This window comes from Triturus cristatus, chromosome 3_1 (genome assembly GCF_964204655.1).
Source record: "Triturus cristatus chromosome 3_1, aTriCri1.1, whole genome shotgun sequence".
In the NCBI taxonomy this organism is placed as follows: Eukaryota; Metazoa; Chordata; class Amphibia; order Caudata; family Salamandridae; genus Triturus; species Triturus cristatus.
Window position 1 is genome coordinate 762,269,457 of NC_140583.1, and position 15,000 is coordinate 762,284,456.

The 15,000-nt window shown below is 46.4% G+C and overlaps 1 non-coding gene and 1 pseudogene across 1 annotated transcript; both read right to left on the minus strand.

The window, feature by feature from the left end:
- LOC146860965 (28S ribosomal RNA) overlaps window positions 1–455 on the minus strand; it is a 2,344-nt pseudogene extending 1,889 nt beyond the window's left edge.
- Window positions 456–909: 454 nt separating this feature from the next.
- Window positions 910–1,063, minus strand: LOC146860966 (5.8S ribosomal RNA). Its single transcript, XR_014979455.1, has one exon. It is a non-coding gene; the product is annotated as a 5.8S ribosomal RNA (ribosomal RNA).
- Between the last annotated feature and the right edge of the window lie 13,937 nt (window positions 1,064–15,000).

Sequence of the window (15,000 nt, forward strand, 5' to 3'; positions counted from 1 at the left end):
TTTCCCGCCGCGTTGAATCCTCCGGGCGGACTGCACGGACCCCACCCGTTTACCTCTCGACAGTTTCACGCCCTCTTGAACTCTCTCTTCAAAGTTCTTTTCAACTTTCCCTTACAGTACTTGTTGGCTATCGATCTCGCAACTGTATTTAGCCTTAGATGGAGTTTACCACCCGCTATGGGCTGCATTTGCAAGCAACCCGACTCCGAGAAGACCTGATCCCGGTGCACCAGGGGCTGCTACTGGCCTAACATCACCTGCAGGGTGAGCCTCGAGCAGAAGGACTTGGGCCCCCAGAGCGACGCTGGGGAGTCAGTCTTCTGTACGCCACATTTCCCGTGCCCGCCACCGGGCAGGGATTCGGCGCTGGACTTTTCCCTCTTCACTCGCCATTACCGGGGGAATCCTGGTTAGTTTCTTTTCTTCCGCTTAGTAATATGCTTAAATTCAGCGGGTCGCCACATCTGATCCGAGGTCGTAGTCGTAAAAAAACGGCAAAACATCGGGGTAACTGTTGGGGGAGGCCAGGCCCCTGCCGGAGCAGGGGCCTGGGATCCTGGCAGCACACACCCTTTTTTCCCGGATCGGATCTGGAGGGGTTTCACCCTCCCAGGGTAGCCGGCCATGGAGGTGGGCGCCCGAGGCACATGCATGCAGGTAGCTGGCTGAACACCACAGACAGCCACATGTGTCACGCAACCAGGTGCCTCGGGACGGGCCCGGGGTGGACCAGTTGCCGGCCCCCCCTCCATACCGAGGCAGGGAAGCAGGGCGAAGCACGCCGGTGGCATACCTCCGCGGCAGGACCCAGTGAGGGACCCTGCCATGGGCGATCAGGAGGAAGAAGGGAAGCAGACCTTGCAGCCCCAGCCACATCCCGGGGAAGCCCCGGGGAGATTGATGATCGAGCAACCCTTAGACAGGCGTAACCCCAGGAGGAACCTGGGGCTGTAAGGTGTGTTCGAAGTCTCGATGATCAATGTGTCCTGCAATTCTCACTAATTCTCGCAGCTAGCTACGTTCTTCATCAACGCGCAAGCCGAGTGCTCCACCGCCAAGAGTCTCCGGTAACTTTTTGAAAACATTTGCCCACCTGCGGGTGCAGGAGAGGTGGGAGGAAGGCGACGCGATCCGTCCACCGCTCGCACGGCGAGACGGCCCGTGCACCCCGTTCAATGTTTCCCTCTGGGAGTCAGACTGAACCCTTGGGAGGAAAATAACATTACCAGGTGCTCGGCATGGGAGTCTCCCCCCACCCACCCATGAGCAAGGAAGGGGGCTCCCGGAGTGACGGGAGAAGGCAGCAGCCCCACTGCCACCGATCCTTCCCGGGGTAACCGGGAGGGACCACCCAAGTCTTCAAACCCCTCGGCCCGGCCACACAGGACCGGGTCAAACCAGGCACCTGGCAACAAGGGAGGGTTGCCCCACCTGCACATCAGCAGTCTGTCGCCAGGCAGCCCAGAACAGTGCCAGGTTGGTGGGAAGCCCACCCCACCCTTGTCCAGGTCAGAGGCACCAGAAGGGGAGTACAGCTGGGGGCCCCCTCGCAAGCCATCAGCTCCTTCTCTTCCAGTCCCTGTGCAGCGTGAGAATGGCCACTACTCGGTCGCCCGAAGCCCGGACAGGCTGGGACTTAGGCACGGGAGGGCCCAGGGCAGCAGGGCCTTTTTAGGGTCGGGTTGTGATCCCAGCCTGGGGAGGCACTGCCATTCGGTTTCCCCCACAACAGAGGTCATGCCAGGTAAGCATGGGTTCTGTCTCGGGAGGGCATACCACTGTGCCCCTCCCAGAGAAAGGGACAGGGGCCACCCCCATCCCCTGTCCCTCGGTCGGTCGGGTCCTCCCCCGGCAGAGGGGATCTGCCGAGGCCCGGTCCTCACCCAAGCGATCCATGCGGCCGCAGACCGCTCTGCTGGCTGGGGCACGCGAGGGCAGGTGTGCTTGCAGGAGGCAGCCGAGGGCTTCAGGCTGGTGCCGTCAGTTGCTCAGGCCGCTCCATCATTAATGATCCTTCTGCAGGTTCAGCTACGTAAACCTTGTTACGACTTTTACTTCCTCTAAATAGTCAAGTTTGGCTGATCCGAGGATCCGATCCGAGGACCTCACTAAACCATCCAATCGGTAGTAGCGACGGGCGGTTTGTATAAAGGGCAGGGACTTAATCAACACAAGCTTATGACCTGCACTTACTGGGAATTCCTTGTTCATGGAAAATAATTGCAATCCCCAATCCCTATCACAAACGAGTTTCAGCGGGTTACCCGCACCTGTCGGCGAAGGGTAGACACATGCTGATCCGTTCAGTGTAGCCCACCCAAGGCCTTAATCGGCCCCGGGGACCCCAACCCCCGGGTCATGACCTTTTTTTTTTTTTATTCTTTAGGAGGGGGGCTGCGTTGCCCCCCTCCTCAGGCCACTTATGGCCCCGGGGACCCCATCCCCCGGGGCCGGCCTTTGTTTTTTATTATTTTAAAAATATATATATTTATAGAAACACCTAGGACATGCTGGACAAACCATATGTATCTATCACCATGATGATTTGCGAGATATTCATTAAGAGGCGACTATGCATACAATTAATCAACGTGGAATGTATTTACACCGCTAGTGAAGCTCTGACGTGTCTGACGCCCTACTGTGCCTAATCCCGGCTCCCCCGCCGGTGGGTACTCTCCAAGTAGACACCCTTGTCGTTTATTTATACAAACATGGGTAGCTATTGATGGGCACATTTAATACACACGCACACCAAGCCATTCAAAGGGGATTCGACAAAAATTTGACCAAACTATGCAAGAAACCCCCCTCACGGTTAGTAAAACACACATCCACCGCCGGATGTGTAATACTTTTTATTTTACTCTCTGGAAAGGAGACGAACCTCACTTGAGAGTCACAGCGTGCTCCTGGCTGAGCCCAATGCTGTGTTACACCCACCAGTACCCGCCTAGTGCCACACACCTCTGTGTTGTATTCCACCAGCTAGTGCGTATGCTATGACACTCTCTAGCCCATATTGCCCCATCTAACGTGCCTTCCTCGATGCCTATGTTATAACGCACAGCGCTATGCCATACATATTACAATCTGGGATCCATATCTTTGTCACAGTGCATATGCAACGTTACACTCCCCAGCACATATTTTATATTACAACTTTAGAGATTAGGTAGGTCCACAACACTGCCCTGTGCATATTACACTCCAAGGCGCATATCGTATAGCACGCGCTGGTGCCTGTGTTATCTCGCGCTCTCCAATGAATCTGTCATTGCGCACAATGTATTGCATATTATATTTCACGCCCTGGTTCATCTTATATCACACTTTTTGGTGCATAGTTTATACCATATACTGTATCTAGTTTTAATTTTCAATCGTGCTCTCAGGACTATGTTCTATACAAAACTGCGTCCACCTACCCTTTTCACGGGCATTACATTTTGCGATGGGGGGTGGAGGGTCAGGGGGTGTTTCTGCCAAGTGAGCCCAGAGTCACAGTCACAAACGTCCTCTTCTTCCTGAATAAAAGTGAGATTATGCTGCATAATTGTTCATATTTTAAGTAGTTCGCACAGACACACATTTTAATAACAATAAAGTTCCTAATACCCACCTTCTCTGAACAGTTAGCTTGCTGCCCCACCCACCTCCTCCCTATCCTCTGTTGTCTGAATCCATGGACTAGCCTCTTCCCTCCTGCCATGCATGGTCTGATGTGTTGCCACTGCCCTCCATTTAGCATGATGTACCAGTCCACTCCTCCTGCCCTCCATTGCCCAATTCTATGGCCCATCATTGACCTCCTGCTTAGCCTCTGTGCTTAGCTTGCTGCCCCTATTCTACTTCCCCCTGCCCTCCGATGTCTTTGTGCATGCCCCTGCTCCATCCCTTTTGCCCACCATGTTCCATGGACCTGCCACTCCTATCTACTCTGAGTGTTGTGTTGAGCTGCCACTCCCCTCCACCTGTCCAGCATTGTCAGATGACTGTAACCTGTCCCTGCCCCCTCCACCCTGCCTGTCCGCATGCCATGCCCCTATCCCCTTCCTCCTGTCCTCCATGGTCCATTTTACTGCCACACCCTTCTGCCCTCCCAGGTCTGTTGTGCTGCAACTGCTCCTCCTGCCTGCCCCACGCGGTCTGTTGTGAGGCCCCTTCCCCTGAAATCTCTTGTCTGTGCCCAGGTCCTGACCCTCTCTTCTATCCTCCATGGTCCTTTGTGCATGCCCCTGCACCCTCCTTCTTGCCCATCATAGCCGTTGTGCTGCCACTAACCCTCCCGCTTGCCATGCATGGTCTTCTGTGCTGCCATGGCCTCTCCCACCTTCCCTGTGTGGTCAGCTAGCTGCCCCTGACCCCCTCCCACCTTCCCTCCATGGTCTGTGTGTATGCCATCATAGTCTCATTGTTGCGTTCCATGGTGTGTCTTGTTTCTAGTGCCCATCCTGCCTGACCTCCATGGTCATCTTGCTGCTCCTGCCCTGCCCCCTTGCCCCCAGCCATCTGTTTCCATGTGCAGACCCCTATTCCCTACCTCCTGGTTTGTCTGTTCCATTGTAATGCCCCTGATCCGTCCCTCCTGCCCTTTATGGTATGTTATGCTGCAGCTTTCTCTCCTGTCTGTCCATTATGGTCAGCTAGCTATCATTGCCTCTTTCCCCTCTGTTCTCAGTTGTCCATGTGCATGGTCCTGTCCCCTCCCTATTGCTTTCTATGGATTGTTGTGCTGCACTCCCGTCCCCATGCCCTGTGTGGTGTATTGTGCTGCTGCAAACCCTGATGCCTGCCCTGTAGGGTGGTATCCCTGGGGAGAGTTCTCTTTTCTTTGTGAAGGGCAGGGCGCCTTGGAATGGGTTCGCCCCGAGAGAGGGGCCCGAGCCTTTCGAAAGCGTTGTGGTTCTGGCAGCGTCCGGTGAGCTCTTGCTGGTCCTTGAAAATCCACGGGAGATGGTGCAAATCTTGTGCCAGGCCGTACCCATATCCCCAGCAGGTCTCCAAGGTGAACAGCCTCTGGCATGTTGGAACAATGTAGGTAAGGGAAGTCGGCGAGTCAGATCTGTAACTTCGGGATAAGGATTGGCTCTAAGGGCTGGGTTGGTCGGGCTGGGGTGTGAAGCGGGGCTGAGCGCAGGCCGCAGCTGGACGAGGCCCCTCCCTCCTAGGTGGCAGTGACTCTGGATGCAAGCCGGACCCTTCCTGTGGATCGCCTAAGCTGCGGTGGTCACCTCTCCCCGTGTCCCCTCCCTGGGGACGCGGGGACCGTGTTCTGCTTCGGCAGGCCTCTATCTATGTGTACTGTTACCACCCACCTCCGATGGGCCTAACTACTCACTGGTACCACACACCTCCAACAGGCCTCTCTCTATGTGTACTGGCACCACCCACCTCCGATTGCCTAACTACTCACTGGTACCACACACCTCCAACAGGCCTCTCTCTATGTGTACTGTCAGCACCCACCTCCGATTGGCCTAACTACTCACTGGTACCCCACACCTCCAACAGGCCTCTCTCTATGTGTACTGTCAGCACCCACCTCTGATGAGCCTAACTACTCACTGGTACCCCACACCTCCAACAGGCCTCTCTCTATGTGTACTGTTACCACCCACCTCCGATGGGCCTAACTACTCACTTGTACCACACACCTCCAACAGGCCTCTCTCTATGTGTACTAGCACCACCCACCTCTGATGGGCCTATCTACTCACTGGTACCCTACCCTTCCAACAGGCCTCTCTTTATGTGTACTGTCAGCACCCACCTTTGATGAGCCTAACTACTCACTGGTACCACACACATCCAACAGGCCTCTCTCTATGTGTACTAGCACCACCCACCTCTGATGGGCCTATCTACTCACTGGTACCCTACCCTTCCAACAGGCCTCTCTCTATGTGCACTGGCACCACCCACCTCCGATGGGCCTAACTACTCACTGGTACCCCACACCTCCAACAGGCCTCTTTATGCACGCTGGTTTCACCCATCTCAAAACCTGGCCTACCTATTGAAAGGTACCCCCCTGATGTAACAGGACTAGCTAATGACTGGAACCACACACCTCCTGTAGGCCAGTCTGAACATAATGAAACCATCCACCTCTAACAGGCTTAACTACTGACTGGAACACATACTTCAACAGGCCTCTCTGTAAATATTTGTACCACCCACCTTCATCAGGACTCCCTACTGACTGGTTCCGCTGCCTTTCGGCTAAGTTCGCTCCACACAAATACACATAGCATCCGCCCCTGCTAGGCCAAACTACTGACTATTACCACCCGTATCCAGTACAGGCTGGATGCATTTACCTCCTATAGACCTTGTCTGTCCTTAAGAGGAATAATTCCTGTTACGCCCCATCTGTACCAACGGGTAGACTAAAACCGAACCAACGTCATTAAGCTTCACTGAAGAATAACAGTGATAATCTATCTTCAGCAGGTTTTGCTGACTTATGCTGGCACTGATCGGCTTTCATCAGTTTTGCTGATTGTAGCCATGCTTTCTATGATAGGCCACTCTACTGTCGAGTTGATTACCCAATTGCTTTAAGGGGTGTGTTACTGACTGGTAAAATATAGGTGTTGCTTGCCTCACCGCAGTCTGACATCATGTGATAGGCCTGTGAGCACGGGTAACCACTAAATTTGAATACCCCAAAATTTACCTCAACAAATTTACCTCAATGAATGAGAGACTGTGTCTCAATTTAATGAGACAAAGTGTCCGACAACATATCAGAAACACAGTCAATTAAGTAAGGGCCCACATAATGATTGAGTTCTAGATTAGGAATACATTTAACAGATTTATTACAAAAATTCAAAAGATAGATACAGAAATCATAAATTCAAAATCATAAAGTCAATGCCATGAAGTCTCTTAGAATAGTTTATGAACACGGAAGGCTTGTGCCTATGCACTATCTGGACTAGACCACTCTTAAATTATACTAACAAACAGAATGTCCAGATAGGTCGTTTTTTAATTACTCATACCAGACTTCAGTGCTTTGTTCTAAAGCCTGTGTGTTTTTTTTTTCATTTCTTTTTATACTTTTTTCAAAGGATTAGACAATTATTCTCATGTCGCTTATCAGGCCACACAAATATTTCAAAGACATATTTACACATTCAAAACAATATGTAGTACTGTAACACCACAAAATGCAAAACAAAATTCACAGTGCAATACATATAACAATACATGAACAATACAGATACAAATGACCAGTCCATAATTTACAAGGACACTTGCCGGACACTCAAATGTAAACCCAAATGTTACTGCCTTTGTCCTGCCCATGTGTAACGCTCATGGAATACTTAGTTCAAAAGGTGTTGTCTAAGGGGGACCAAAAGATATACGCATTCCCTCGTGGCACACCCAACTGTTGATTCCATGAGCACATGCCAACGCGTTTCAAACCCTATACTGCTTAAGGGTTCTCCTCAGGACTCGGACTTAGTGGTCTTGGTAAACTGAAAAAATTAAAACCAAAGAATGTGTCCTTTAGTATTGTGTCACTCGCCCTCACCCAACCCCCTATACATATTGAGAAACTTTTTTTTAAAGACGTACATTTTTTCAGCTACTGATAGGGCTGTTTCCTTTTGGCACCATTTTGCTCCAATTAGTATTGCTGTATTGAAATGAGAAAAATAATTATACTCTAGAGCAGAGCACTTTGAGCCAGTTGTCATAGAGAATTTAAGGGGGACATATGACATGTACCTTATTCCTTCTTTCTGTGTCGTGCCAGAATTCTTTGAAGCACTCTAAATTCCGTAGGAATCTTGTTACTGAAAACCAAAAAATTGCATTTGTGTCGGAGACCTATCGATTCAAACGCCATTTTTTAGGCCGTTATTGGCGAGCAAGACTCTTTCTGAATTTATATTGATCATTGCGTTTCAGTTCTCCTTCAGTTACACTTAAGAGCGAAACTGCGCATGTTTGTCTAAGCACATTTTTATCATGGGGGTTCCCAGCGTTTAACAGCGCGTGGTTGTTAAAGTTTTTTAACTAAATGCATGTAGAGCACACGTTCTTCGCATTTCAAGCATTGCATCTCAGCGATTAGTTGACCACGTGCTACAGTTCCCAGTCACTTGCCTTTCAAATGGATCTCCTTCAGCTCACAGGTCCTCACTCGTTCCGCTTCCAAAACCGAATTCAGTTCAACTGTTTTTTGAAAATCAGTCTGCAAATATCAAAGCCCGGAGTGGAGTTTAAACCAAGCAGTTTGGTGCATTGCATTCTGGTTATTGTAGTCCACAAAGTTGTGACTTCTGTCGAATGTCTGCTAGTTCATTAATTCCTCTTATTGCAGTGTCAAATTTCATGATCAGAAATGCTTCCCTTTGAGTCAGCAGTGTGTCATAGTCACTTCTGAATTTTGGTTTAATTGAACTTAGAACTGTCCATTTGAACTCATTCTCATAGTGGTTGTTTGTAATGAAATGATTCACCATTGGTGCTGTTAAGACCTTATTCTTTAGTCTGGAGCGATGTTGTATGATCCTTCCTGACTGTTTTTGCCAATTTACATCGTTTCGCACGGGCAAAAGATTGCATATACTACATTTCGAGTCTTACAATTAGTGAAATCGTTGTGACGCCAATATCTTCGACCATCGCTGTAAATGTTGCCTTCTATTGTAGTGCTACACACGGAGCAACTGCCACAGGTATGGTGCCCCTGGACAGGTTGCAAGTTAAGCATCGTCCACAGTGTATTGGGTCTCTCTTGAGGGGGAGGAGAGGTGCGAATCACTTGCTGGCCGATACTCCAATTTTTCTGTAATCCAAATAGCGATCGGCCTACATCAGATATCAAGCATTCAATCAGATGCCATGATTATTTTCGTGATTATTTTCTTGACAGGCTGAGTATGTGGGCCAAAGGTGGTAACGCATACAATGCGGTCCATTAGTGGTTTGATTTTTAGGTCTCGCCTGACCCAGCGAATGCGCTGGTCTGGCGAGACTTATTGAGAGGGCTCCAAAAAGTGCTACCAGGCCAGCCTAGCGCTACAGTGCATGTGCGCGGGCGCGCGTGCCGCGCGCGCCGCGCTTGACGTGATTACTTTCACGTTTGCGGCCGCACCGCCGCTTTGATGTTTGACTGCATAGCCAATAGGTCTCGTTTTTGGGACCTTATAAGTATTTAGTTATGCAACTGTTGCATGGCTAAACACTTATAAGGTCCCAAAGTCGAGACCTATTGGCTATGCCAAGGCTTGTTTTAGTTAAAAGATGTTCTCTGGGTGTCCATTAAGGATGCCCCATATCCCACCAATAAAGATGAACTAAAGTCCTTCTTGGGTCTGGCCAAATACATGGCAAAGTATGTCAAAAATGTTGCTGAGTTGTGTGATGGATTGCGTGATCGCCTAAAAAAAAGTAAAGTATTCACATGGGAGAAGAAACATAATGAAATGATTGACACTGTTAAAAGACATATTCTGACGTCACCAGCATTAGGAGCCTTTGATCACAAAAAAAACGCTTTTAACCACTGACGTGTCCAACAAAGGGTTGGGGGCGACACTTTCACAAAAAGATGAAAACGTTGAAACTATAATAGCTTTTACCTCTCGGTCCCTTAGTCTCTCAGAACGCAATTATTCCGTCATTGAGAGGGAGGCGTTCACGTGCTTCTGGGCAGTTAACCATTTTAAATTCTTTTTATGGGGTACCAAATTCGTTATTCGCACAGACCACAAACCATTGACTTTCATGTTCTCATCTAATAATGACAATAAAACTCCTCTCATCATGAAATGGGTGCTGGGGTTGGAGAATTACTGTTTCAGAGTAGAGTACTTACCTGGACCTGAGAATGTTGTTGCTGACTACTTATCAAGGTCTCCCCTCAGTGTCAGTCATGGTGAAGACCAACTAGATGTTCCAATTTTATTCACACATCTTCCATCCATCACTAAGGAGGAATGGGAAGAGAGTATGAAGAACGACAAAGTCTTGCTTGTCCTAAAGACTTTATCATTAATGGCTGGCCGGAGAATAAATCCCAAGTTCCTGACACTATCAAAGACTTTTGGGAAGTAAGATATGAACTATCACTCATGGAAAACAGAATATTCAGCAATGGGAAAATTGTTCCATCCAAGGACATGAAAAATAAAATAATTGATTTGGCTCACGAAGGGCACTTAGGCAGGAGCCTTACAAAAAACAATCTCAGAAGTTGTTATTGGTTCCCAAAGATGGACTCCTTAGTAGAAGTGAAGGTAAAAGAATGCACCAGTTGTGCAAAAAGTGATAAGAGCAAAGTCTTAAGGAAGGTGCCCCTACCTCCTGTCGAAGTCCCAGAGATCCCACGGACCAAGTTAGCCTTAGATATAATTGGTCCTATGGAAATTTTGTGAACTCAAAAAAGATTTATGTTTGTCCTTACTGATTATACATCACATTGGATCAACTTTAAATTTACTCCCACCACAAACACGACCAATCTCATTTCCTTCTTGGAAAATATATTTTTCTTTGAAGGCATACCAGATACCCTTATCACGGACAATGGGGTGCAGTTCACCTCTGAAATGATGAAAGATTTCCTTGTCAAACTGAACATAAAACATGAGAAAACTGCACTCTATTGTCCTAAAGCCAACGGGCTGGTGGAAAGAGCTAACCGTATGATCAAAGATCATATCCAGTTAGCTATCACAAACAACCTCAAAATTGAAGAAGCTTTGAAAGAATGTATTTGGGTTCATAACACAACACCTAACCTCATCACAGGTATAGCTCCTTTTGTAATGCTAAGAGGGAGAGAACCTAGCACGAAGATGAATCCCAGGTGGTTGGAAGGTGGTAAGAAGGTCACGTTCAACCAAGAAAAAATTAAACTGAAAACTCAACAACATCAAATGAAATACAAAAGTTGGTATGACCAGAAACATGGAGTTAAAGAGCATGATCTCCATCCCAACACACCTGTTGTGATAAAGAAACCCACTCATGTTCAACCAGGTTTGAGTAAGTATCTTCCTTTCCAAAGAGTGATCAAAGCTAGCAAAAATGTGGTTCACCTTGACAATGGACAGATTTGGAATGGAGATAGACTGGTCAATGTCACTTAACTAGCTATTGTACATGCTGTGTTCACCTTTCTTACTTGCCATGTTTTGCTTTCCACTTTTCTGAGGAAGGGAAATGTGTTGTAATTTACCTTTTCTCCTCATGTCCTGTTGGTACCTTCCGTTCCCCCTGCTTTCCCTTCCTACATAGAACGTACCATTAGAGCTCATGTTAGAATGTTTATACCTAGAACACTTGAGGAGACTGGATGATTGGAATAAAAAAGCACGTTCCTACCTGCTCTGTGTCTTCTTTTATTTTGAAGAAATTATATCAACTACATCTGGTTTTCGTGGTTCACCTTGATTATTCTTAACATGAGGTTCCCTATATGCCATCCAACCACACCTTTTTGCTCTATCAATGAGCAATTCCAGAATTTTATTATGCCTTTTTATCCTAATGTCCTTGGTTTTGGAACATGCACCTGAAATATGTGAAATTGTTTCGCAAACATCTTTACAGTACCTACATGTAGCAAATGTACGATTTCTTCCCCTAGTGATGGTTTCTCTAGTATATAAGACATTTGCTGTTAACATTAGCTCAGCTTTGTACTGATTTTCTTTCATTTTGTTATGCTTGCTGATCCAGAAATTTGAGGTTGGATTACTTGCTTAGTATTTTATACCATAACCTTGGACAGGGAGATTTGCCCATTTCTCAAATTCTTCTAATAGATATGTTGCTAACAAATTCAAAGCACAACTCAGAAACCTACTATCTAAAATGTTGAGTTTGTGTGTTTTGATGATGTTATCAATTGTTCCATTGATTACTTTTCCTGCATACATGAATGAATGAGCTATGTACAGATCTGGAGCTGCCCTGAGATACAATAAACTATTGTCTTTGTTTAGACCAATTGTTGTACATAGTTTTGGTATACTGAGGCCCCAAAATTATCTTTTAGAATATAGGAGACCATCACATGTGTATGCAGGAAGGTGTAGAAAATGTTTGACATACTTTTTTATTGATTGATCCAGTACATTTTCAGTTTTAGCTTCTGTTCCTGTCATTTTCAATTTAAATGACAATTTTGGGATCAAGTACTGACACAAAAGGTCTATTTTCTGCGTGGGCTTCAGTGGTAGATTATCAAGTTTTTGAGCCCAATTAACAAGAAACTCATGAATTTTGTTGTTGCTTGTATGGCCAGTGTGCGGATCAAAGTTCAATCCGAGGTATCTCTCACTTTCTCCTGGATGAATGTTTTCAATATTTTGTTTCTTCAAGCTGCCATGGTTTACAGTTGTCAATCAGGATTTTATCTTTACGGTGACTGATATAAAATCCATGGGCCCGATTCACAGAACTAACTTAAGACAAAATCCTAAACTTACTACCATTTTGGTATTCACAGAAGGCACTTACTCATTTTGGTATTCACAGAAGGCACTTACTAATTTCGGTATTCACAGAAGTTAAGAGTCCTAACTTTAGGACTCCTAAATGCCTTCTGTGAATACCGAAAGTCATAAAATTAGGATTTTTCTCAGTTTAGTAGTAGTATAGTTAGGACTCCTAACTTTAGGACTCCTAAATGCCTTCTGTGAATACCAAAAGTCTTAAAATTAGGATTTTTCTCAATTTAGTAGTAGTAAAGTTAGGAGTCCTAACTTTAGGACTACTAAACTGAGAAAAATCCTAATTTTAAGGCTTTCGATATTCACAGAAGGCATTTAGGAGTCCTAAAGTTAGGACTCCTAACTTCTGTGAATACCGAAGTGAGTAAGTGTCTTCTGTGAATACCAAAATGAGTAAGTGCCTTCTGTGAATACCAAAATGGTAGTAAGTTTAGGATTTTGTCTTAAGTTAGTTCTGTGAATCGGGCCCTAAGTGTCTTTTTCACATTAAGTTTTAATCCTGTTGTTTTACTGAAATTTTTAAATGATTTTCAGATTTGTACTCATTCCTTTTCAGGTGCTGCTGAGTACTGCGATGTGGTACAAAAGGGGGTGGTGATGGACGGAGCATCAGAACCAATCAAACACTCACACCCAGTCAACAGAAACAAGCTTCCTAGGACCGGTTTCTGGCATTTCAGCCGTCTTCAGCCAGGCTTGCTTGAATCCAGTGGCAAAGTGAGCAAGGGACTCACGTCTGAGCATACCCTGCCAACTAATGGCGAACAAAGCGGTACAAAAGGGGGTGGTGATGGACGGAGCATCAGAACCAATCAAACATGGACGGAGCATCAGAACCAATCAAACCAGTCCAAGGAAGCTTGTTTCCGGTCCAGGGAAGGCATGGCTTAGCAGTTCGGGCTGGACAGTTCCCATGAGGCACAGGGTCAGACTGATTTGCATATGGCCATGTCTGAACTGGGGTGGCAGAGTGGGCTAAAGAACGGTGATGGATCAAACCCAGATCTGTTGACTGGGTGTGAGTGTTTGATTGGTTCTGATGCTCCGTCCATCACCACCCCCTTTTGTACCGCTTTGTTCGCCATAAGTTGGCAGGGTATGCTCAGACGTGAGTCCCTTGCTCACTTTGCCACTGGATTCAAGCAAGCCTGGCTGAAGACGGCTGAAATGCCAGAAACCGGTCCTAGGAAGCTTGTTTCCGGTCCAGGGAAGGCATGGCTTGGCAGTTCGGGCTGGGCTGTTCTCATGAGGCACAGGGTCAGACTGATTTGCATATGGCCATGTCTGAACTGGGGTGGCAGAGTGGGCTAAAGAACGGTGATGGAACAAACCCAGATCTGTTGACTGGGTGTGAGTGTTTGATTGGTTCTGATGCTCCGTCCATCACCACCCCCTTTTGTACCGCTAAGTACTGCGATGTCATCGGCAAAGGCGAGAGCAGTGATTTGCTCAATAAGACCATCTGATCCAAATGTGAAGCCCTTGCCGTTTTTCTGAAGCTCACAGATCAGAGGATCCATGACAATGTTAAATAGCAGTGGGGATAAAGAGTCACCTTGTTTAACCCCAGATTTAATTGTTATTTCAGGAGTTGCTTTGTTGTTCTTTCCCTTGAAAAATTTTGTTGAGTCAGTGTATAAGTCTTTTATTATGTCTCTAATGTATTCTGGAACTCTGTGCCTTGCGAGACTCTGTATAATGTGACCATGGCTGACAGAGTCAAAGGCTTTTGATATATCTATGAATACCATTGCTAATAGGTGACTGTTTTTTCATGCCCCTTTTATGATATTTTGCAGAAGTGTCAGATTATCGAGACAACCTCTCACCTTCATGAATCCTTTCTGTCTCATATTCAATTCAATAAAAAATTAGTCTTTTAGTTAGTATTTTTGTGAATAACTTCATGAACGCAGTACCGATGGTAATTGGATGCCAATAACTGATTTATTAAAGTTCCCTAATCGGTACATTCTTAGGTATCAATATCGACTGGTTCTTTTTGATACTTTCTGGTACTCTTCTCAACGATAACCAAGACGATAACATTCTGGGCAGCAGTCTTGGTTGCCTGCTATGCACTTTATTCAAGTCATTCAGACCAATCTTATCAGGCCCCTCTGCTTTCTTTAAATCTGAGTCATCAAAGGCATTAGTTATTTCGAGCAGTGTAATTTCTTTACATAAATTTCTAATTTCCCATTCATCTGGTATCCGATCAATCGGTATGAATTTAGGGTTTTTCTTGTTTTCTTTTTCAATCATGCCTTTGTAGTATTGGAAAATTTCATCAGCACTGATGTGGCAAGTGGCATCTTCTGCCCCATCAGTGATAATCCTGGCAATTTTCTTTTTGTCTATTTTTAACATTGCCTGGTATTCTTTATGGCTACCCTTTGCTTTTGCATAATTTTTCTTGTGTGTCCGATTAAGCCTTCCATTTTTCTTGTCTTTCTTTGTTATCTTGTTTTCCACTTAGGCATTCTGGTGCTCATCTTGAGCAGAGTTC